The sequence below is a fragment of the Lissotriton vulgaris genome, unplaced genomic scaffold (genome assembly GCF_964263255.1).
Source record: "Lissotriton vulgaris unplaced genomic scaffold, aLisVul1.2 SCAFFOLD_1115, whole genome shotgun sequence".
In the NCBI taxonomy this organism is placed as follows: domain Eukaryota; kingdom Metazoa; phylum Chordata; class Amphibia; order Caudata; family Salamandridae; genus Lissotriton; species Lissotriton vulgaris.
Genome location: NW_028255517.1, coordinates 250,987 through 258,644, shown reverse-complemented (window position 1 = coordinate 258,644; position 7,658 = coordinate 250,987). Strand labels below are relative to the sequence as shown.

At 46.6% G+C, this 7,658-nt stretch overlaps 1 long non-coding RNA gene across 1 annotated transcript; it reads right to left on the bottom strand.

Annotated features, from left to right (window-relative positions):
* Positions 1 to 4,427: 4,427 nt before the first annotated feature.
* Positions 4,428 to 6,026, bottom strand: LOC147659105 (uncharacterized). The gene is made up of 5 exons (XR_015307319.1): positions 5,907 to 6,026; positions 5,701 to 5,809; positions 5,520 to 5,609; positions 5,332 to 5,415; positions 4,428 to 4,555 (listed from the first exon to the last, which is right to left on the bottom strand). It is a non-coding gene; the product is annotated as an uncharacterized LOC147659105 (long non-coding RNA).
* Positions 6,027 to 7,658: the final 1,632 nt, after the last annotated feature.

The window sequence follows — 7,658 nt, the reverse complement described above, 5'->3', positions numbered from 1 at the left end:
CAATTATCGGTCTTGGGGTAGCCCCTGGGCGCGGTCGTGGGCCCAGCGTGCGGTGCGCCCTTTCCACAATGAACATGGGCGAGAAGACACCTTCCCCCAGTAGAGTGACGAGCAGCTTTTCAATGAAGACTTCCATTTTTCCGGTTTGCGTCGTCTCCGCCACTCCTGTTATGTGTATATTCGATCGCCTCGAGTGGGGCTCCAAATCCTCCGATTTATCTTGGATGACCTGGAGGAGCCTGCCAAATTGTTTGCGGTCCTTGTCCCATTCCGTCTGGGCTTCCTCCACCTCTGTGATACGTCGTTCAGACATGTCAAGGCGCTTCGCGTGCTTGTCCACCCGCTCTGACATACGATCCATACGGTATGTGAGGGCGTCAATTTTTGAGCTGATGGACGCCATGCTGTCTTGTAGGCCCTTCTCCTTCGTCGTCAGCATTTCTCGGATGTCCGCGCAAAGCGATGTCTCAGGGGTACTTTTCCGGGGCGACGCCTCAGGTACCTGGGTCTCTGTGTCGTTCTCTCTCCGGTGGTCGAAAGTCAATTTGGGCTGGGTCTTATCAGGCTTGCCCATGCTGAGCCGCTAATTCGATCAGGCCAGGGGAGCATCCCCTGACCACCTCCCACCTGGATCGAGGCGAGAACAAGTTGACCACACCGACTAGTTTCACTGAAGCCGTTCACTCTCAGCGGCCAGAATGTACTTTACTCCGTTGCTGAACGCTGCGCCATGTCGCCAGGCGTGCGCTCCAAAATGGGGGCTGTGGAAGGGCGCAGGAGCGCTCACACAGGATCTTACCCACAGCCCACAGCTCGCAGATACCGATAGTCCTTTTCGTAGCCTCGATATATGGCGGACCAGGGTGATGTTAGGACCTCATGGGGTTCCAGGGCGAACACACAGCGTGAACACGAGCCAATACGCCTCCAACAGAGCGGCCTCCGCAAGAGGTCCTGCAATGAAAGGGAGCAGGAGAGACCAATGCGTCCGATTGCTCGCTGTGCAACGTGTGCTCTCACCCCTTCCAGTTAGGGGACACACCACCTGGTCTTGATTTTTCTTCTTGTTTGCAAGTGTTCCAGCCGAGCCGGGTTCGCCCCCCTTCTCAAGCCGCACGCAGGGTCACGTCGGCCGGGCAGCTCTCCAGGATAGGCCGGGGATCCCGGCCTGTTCCGCGGCGAAGCAGAAGCAGGCAAAAAAGGTGTTTCTGGGCGTCGCAGGAGCCGGGAAAAGCCCCCGCCGATATCAGCAGGGTCCCACGGGCAGAAGTCTCCGTAAAGCTACGGGTGTCTCGGGCAATAGCGGATATTAAACAGGATAGATGCGGGTAATGGCGCGGAGCTCTGCTCTTAGACGTCCACCATCAACGCCGGTTAGCTCCGCCCCCAAGTGGCAATAAAGTTATCGCCCCATTCACAAGCTGTTGTTAACATCCCATATCACCAGTTTACCTGCAATAGCAGCCGCAAAAAACATTGTCACAGATGACACCCGCAACTATCGCCAATGAGATGCAGAGTAGGCGTTCCCGTGCCAAAAGCAGTGACAACACCACTCCGCAACATTCTCAACGATCAGCCAGATCGGCGATAACATTTCAAAACATGCGATAAGGCGCGTTAACAGCAGGAAATTAACACCTGCTCTGACCCGGTGTAAAGTCGGACAACAGCCTGCACCACAAAAGGGAGCCCAGCCAAGCCCGGAGCCACACCTGGAGAACATCAGATGCCATGGAGCCGCTGATCATGCAGCGCGGAGCCTCAACAGGGCCACAACACCCACCTCCACCACACTCAGGCAACCCATCCCGGACCAACACTGAGGCAGCACAGACAAAGACAGCGACCCTCAGAAAATGCACCAACCTCACAGACCCAACACCCGAGAATGTCATTGCCCACTACATTTTCAAAAGGACAACTATCCTCCGCATCCTGAACACCATTGACCACAGGCTGACAGTACCAACACAGCAGACAACCAACATCCCACCTCAGACAAAGCTGCTGGATGTGCTGCACGTGTCGGCCCCTGGTACCCTCCAACTAACAAACGCCTGAGACGGTTGATTCACACAGCCAGCCCAATCCAAGTCCCTCACAACGGTCATGGATGACACATCAGCTTGGTATCCCACTATCTGCACTTCCTCCACACTGCGCAGGAACAGTCGGAGACCAAGCAAGGCGTCTAAGCCACAGCTTGCTTCCCGCAAGTCAAGGGGCAATTGACTGCACACATGTCCTACTTGTGCCTCCTGGCAACACTGCACACAATAAGCGCAACAGAAAGTGCACATATCCCACCAATGTTCAGGCAATAATAGACAACAGGGAAATCAACACCAACGTCGTCGCCAAAAACCCAGGCAGTGTGCATCATCCCTACACCTTCCGACAGTCCATCATCAACCTGCGCTACCAGGATGGCACCCACGGAAATGCACTGCTCGTTGGTAAATACCAAATGAACACACCACACAACTCAATTCCACAACCATGCAACTCACAACACTGGAAATGCACATGTCACAAGCTCACATACAAAATGCTGAACAACATGCAAACCCACCAGACACAACAGCACAACTTACTGTGGGAACCTGGGCCAGCCAAGTGCATCAGCCATCAATGGCATGCCACACCAGCTACACAATAGCAGAATGTGGGATGGGGTGGGGACCAGGCATGTGCTAAGGAGGCATGTGACCGATGAATAAGAATGTACACAATGCCAAGTGTGGCGTGGATGTGAGGGCCAGACTGCAGTATGCAGACCACACACATATCCACGTCAACACACAGCGCTGGTGTTTGGAGTGTAGTGGACAGTGGACACACCCATGTCTCCCCTGCCAGTGGGAAAGAACGCAGAAATGTAGCTTGTTACGTCCCCCCGTCAGCGTGAGCGGAGTGGGCTTGCCGGGGGTATGCCAGTCCAGTGTACAGGTGTGAATAAAAGGCATGTAAACTCTGGGTGTGGTCCTCTTCCAGAATGCCCAAAGTCTCTGGCAGGGCGGCGCATCTCACCCCACCACGAGGCCAACACCGTTGCGGTGTTGCCTGCGATCCTGTGCGCCAGCTGCACCCCGGGACGCTGGTCCGTGAACCAGTCCTGCCCGCCCCTGCACACCCAGGCTTCAATGCCCACCGGCTGACACCAGCATGTGTTGAAGAGGGCCCACCACGTGCCGGTTCAATCTCCAAGCCCGAGGACCGCGAGTTTGGCAGCCTCCTCAGACCATCACGGCCTCCGCAACACAGGCCCGCAGTACTCCTTTCTCGTTGACCTACTCTACCGGCAGACACAGCGGACAAGTAGGTCACAAATTTGGAACTGAGTCTTGATTACACCATGGCAGAGAACCATAATTATGGCTGAGTTTATGTCACTATACTCCATTCGATGTGGTGACACCAAGTCTGTGCATAGCATCACAACAACACGTGCATGTGGGCCCATGCGGACTACTGCCCTAGGCCTATGCTGCGCTAGAGTAAGTCCCACAATTGGAACTGAGCATCGACTTTTCAAAATCAGAGTACATATCATTGCACACAAGGAGAGGCATAAGAGGGTGACGCGTTGCAGTCGGGAGGGAAAAAGGATCATCATTACAGAGGTGATCGAACACTACCGACAACTGCCCTGGTATCACTAACTCTGTGCATTGCGAGCCTATGACACATGTCTGTGGGGCACTGCTGACCTCTGCCTCCGGCCTACACTGCGGTCCAGTAGGTCACAGAGTCTTGATTTAGCAATGGCAGAGTTCATATCAATGTACCGGCATCATCGCAGACTGCATCCGCTCTCAGCCCTGGTGCCACTAAGTCTATTCCCCGACATTCACGGACACTCTTTGGTCGAACTTTGGTGGCGTCTGTGTCTATGGACTAGGGGGTAGTTTTCATCCTCATGTAGCTGATACCAAATTGGTGGTGGCAATGAGGCTGTAGCATGCCACTCCTCCTTTTGCTGCTTCCGGACAGCTACTGCCCTCTGCATCATGCCCTGGAGGGCACCTTCCACTGTTCCCCTTGGACATCGCTGATGACCCACTCAGTCTGCGTGGCCATACCTCAGTGGCCACAAGTAACCGTCCTGTGGCGGTGTGCTGTGCCTGCCGCTGTACATCCAGGGCCACTAACTGACTTGAGTGCAGCTCAAGTCAGGGACCCGGTTTGATTCAATATTTTATGGCCTCTGAGACAATGGCCTTGGGGTCATCAACTGCAGGTAGCAAGGACCCCCTGATAAGGATAAGTATCCTGGGACAGGGTAAACAATATGTGAAAAAACACTCCCAGGCATAAACTGAGGAAAATACACAATAGATTAAACAAACAAACTAGTTCAGTTAGAAAAATTATTTATAGTTTAATTTGATAAAAAGGTGATAATTAAAATTGAACACATTAATCACAGTTGATAAAAAGAATGATACATATGTATTCACAAAACAGATAAAAAAAGGGTTAAATGGTCTCCAGTCAACGCGTTTCGACATATACAATATGTCTTCATCAGGACATTAACCATCAACAAGCTCTGTAAGACATAATTATAGCATAGAATTACTATGAATGTAAAAATACTATCACATGATTACTACTGAACTAGTTTAAAGTTTGTTAGTACATTCTATTGGTAAAGAGTACATTCTTCATTCCAAATATATGATATACCGCTCTAATAAGACAACAAAACAGTTAAATACCTGTATCTACAAGTGGGTCTTTGTAAAAATACAAAAACTGATTTAGCAAATAACACATTATTTGTTAGAACAAGACATGATGTAATTAATGTTCACAAGCTTCCTAATAAACCACCTTCCTATTAATACAGGATAACGCTCACTTAATTTCATTTAGGGCAGGTTGTAAAACAGGGAGAGGTGTGCTTGTTAGATATCTTCTGTATTAAGTGTTTCACATACTATTTCAATTTTAATTCGCTAAAGGATTTTTCCAAGATCTAAAAGCATATTCTGTCTCTGTAGGTACAAAACAACAGTTGATAAAGGCAAATTCACCGAGATATACACAAATTTCTATTATTAAACTCTTTATACAACCAATATGGTGTTATTTACTAAGACAGTGCACGAATAAAGGTAAAAGAAAAGATAAGAAAAGACAAAGTAGATAATTAATAAAAAGTTAATGCGTTAATGAGGAAAGGGGTATTTATTATTTATTTTTGTCATTGGACTAGTCTACCTAAGCTAAATGCGTTGCTATTTTACTTAAACAAGGCAGTGATGCATTCTTATTTTTGGAAGGGTGGCTCAATAACCATACTAAAAAGTACCACATTCTTACCTATGTGGCAACAAAATATGGGGACATGTGTTGAATCTCTTCTTTCTTTTTTTGTCCAATGATTGGAAACAAGGTCAAGAGATCCTAAAGTAAAATGATATGGTCACAATAAGGCGCATTTTAATGTTAAAGGTGGTCTAGAATGAGAAAAGGGTTTTTTATTTTCATTTTTACTCCTCCATTCTTACCCTAAAAGTAGAATTTTTAAGTCCCACAAAGTTGATTCCGGTCTTTAAGTAGGAAGATACGATAATTAATTAGAATGCTGTATTGGCTACCTATCAAAGAGGAGAAGAAAAATACACACGATGTATAATTGAATTAAGATTACTGTGATACCTATCAGAGTATAGCCTATACACTGCTTACCCAATGGAAATGGTGAAGTCGCTTATGGATAGGGACAACTGTTACTAGTAGCAGCTGCACGCGACGATAACTTCTGAAGCTGTATCATAGAGGACGGAGAGACTCCTAACTGAAAGAACAATTGTCCTTAATTTAATTTAATCGGAACCTGGTATGCACATGATATTAAAGATAATGCTGCACAAAGAGTGATGGCTCTACCATACCTTTCTGGACGTTATATAGTCATCATCGTCAACAAAGATATATAGGAAATGAAGCCGGATGTGGAGCCGACTCACTGCAAAGCGGATTAAACTCCCAAAGCGTCCGTGAGCACTTCAACACACAAGCATGTCCTGTGGGGGGAGGACGGAACAATTCAATTTTAAGGGCAGACTCCTACGGGAGCTCAAGATATTACTGACTGCATACTACACACGCTTACCGTAAGCGCTAAGGGAAAAACGCCGCTTCCAAGTGAGGTTGCAATTAAATCTACACGCACGTGATTCCTTCTAAGTACATATAGTTCCTGTTGAGAAAAGGAGCGCTTTAATATAACCAGCGTCAAAACGAAGGAAATAATTTGACTTTCCTAACTAAGGTTTAAGGTAGCTTACCGAGAGCGCCAAAGGTAGCCAGCTGCATCCGGGGTTCTGCCAACGGGTCAGTTTGCAAAAATAGAGCAACTCTGATAGGTCGATTTGGGCGTGCTTTTATATGCACATTTCCAATTGGGTAGGCTCTCATCTGCGTGTTTTTTAAAGGGACAAAGCTCTTATATAGTCTAGTCTATAAATGTATGTAACGCTGGAAACAGAACTTGTAGGAAAAACGGGGGAAAGTGCAGCGCTATGCTTCGAGGAATGAGTTAATGTTCCTACATACTATAATGCATTTATCTCGACTCCATACTCTGCACTTAAGTCGGTAATTATAAGAAAATATAATGATCAGAATTGAATTACATTATAAGCAAAGGCTATAATGCGTTTATCTCGACTCCATACTCTGCACTTAAGTCGGTAATTATAAAAAAATATAATGATCAGAATTGAATTACATTATAAGCAAAGGCTATTATGTCGACTCTCCGTGTATGAATACACATTAATACTGAATGAGAACCTTAAGCAGTTTAGAATCAAGGATTCACACCGACTACAAAATTTATAAAATAGCATTCTCCCAAGGCAATTCATTATTGAGTCCCTGGGTGAAAGTCTTGAGGGAGAAGATCCAAAAGACTTCACGTTTCTTTCGTATCTGTTCTCCTCCCTTGTTATTTGGAATATTAATTTTCTCTAGTATGCGCCATCGCAGATCGGATGGGGCATGTTTGTAGTCATTGAAATGTGCAACCAGGGGTGCAGATAGTTTTTTGGTCTTAATAGCGGACCTGTGCTCTGTCAGCCGAGTTTTTATAGGTCTGGAAGTTTCGCCCACATATCCCAGATTGCAAGGACATAGGAGCAAATAGATAACATTACTAGTGTTACACGTCCATAGATCACTGGCTTTGATGTCATAACCATTTAGTTGAAATGATTCTCCTATTATGATGTCTTTACAGGATTGACAGGAACCGCATCTAGAGGTGCCTTTCACAGGATTGGATCCTTGTATTGATTTTTGTATGAAAGGGGGCTTTTCAGAGATACCTATGTGTCTTGATCTTACAATGAAATCTTTAAGGTTCTTATTTCTGCGATGGGCAAACATAGGTTTCTTCAGTTTGGGTTTTGAGGGCTCTATGTTTAGCAAATGCCAATTTGCATTTACTATCTGCCTAATGGTGGCATTCATGGTAGAGTGTCGTGTGACACACACCAATTTTGTTTCCTGGGTCTCATTTTTGGGTTTCAGAAGTGCATCCCGATCATAAAATCTAGCTCTCTTGTAAGCTTGTCGGACTAATCGATGGGGATAGCCTCTGTCAATGAATTTTTTCTTCATTATTTCTGATTGGGTGTCAT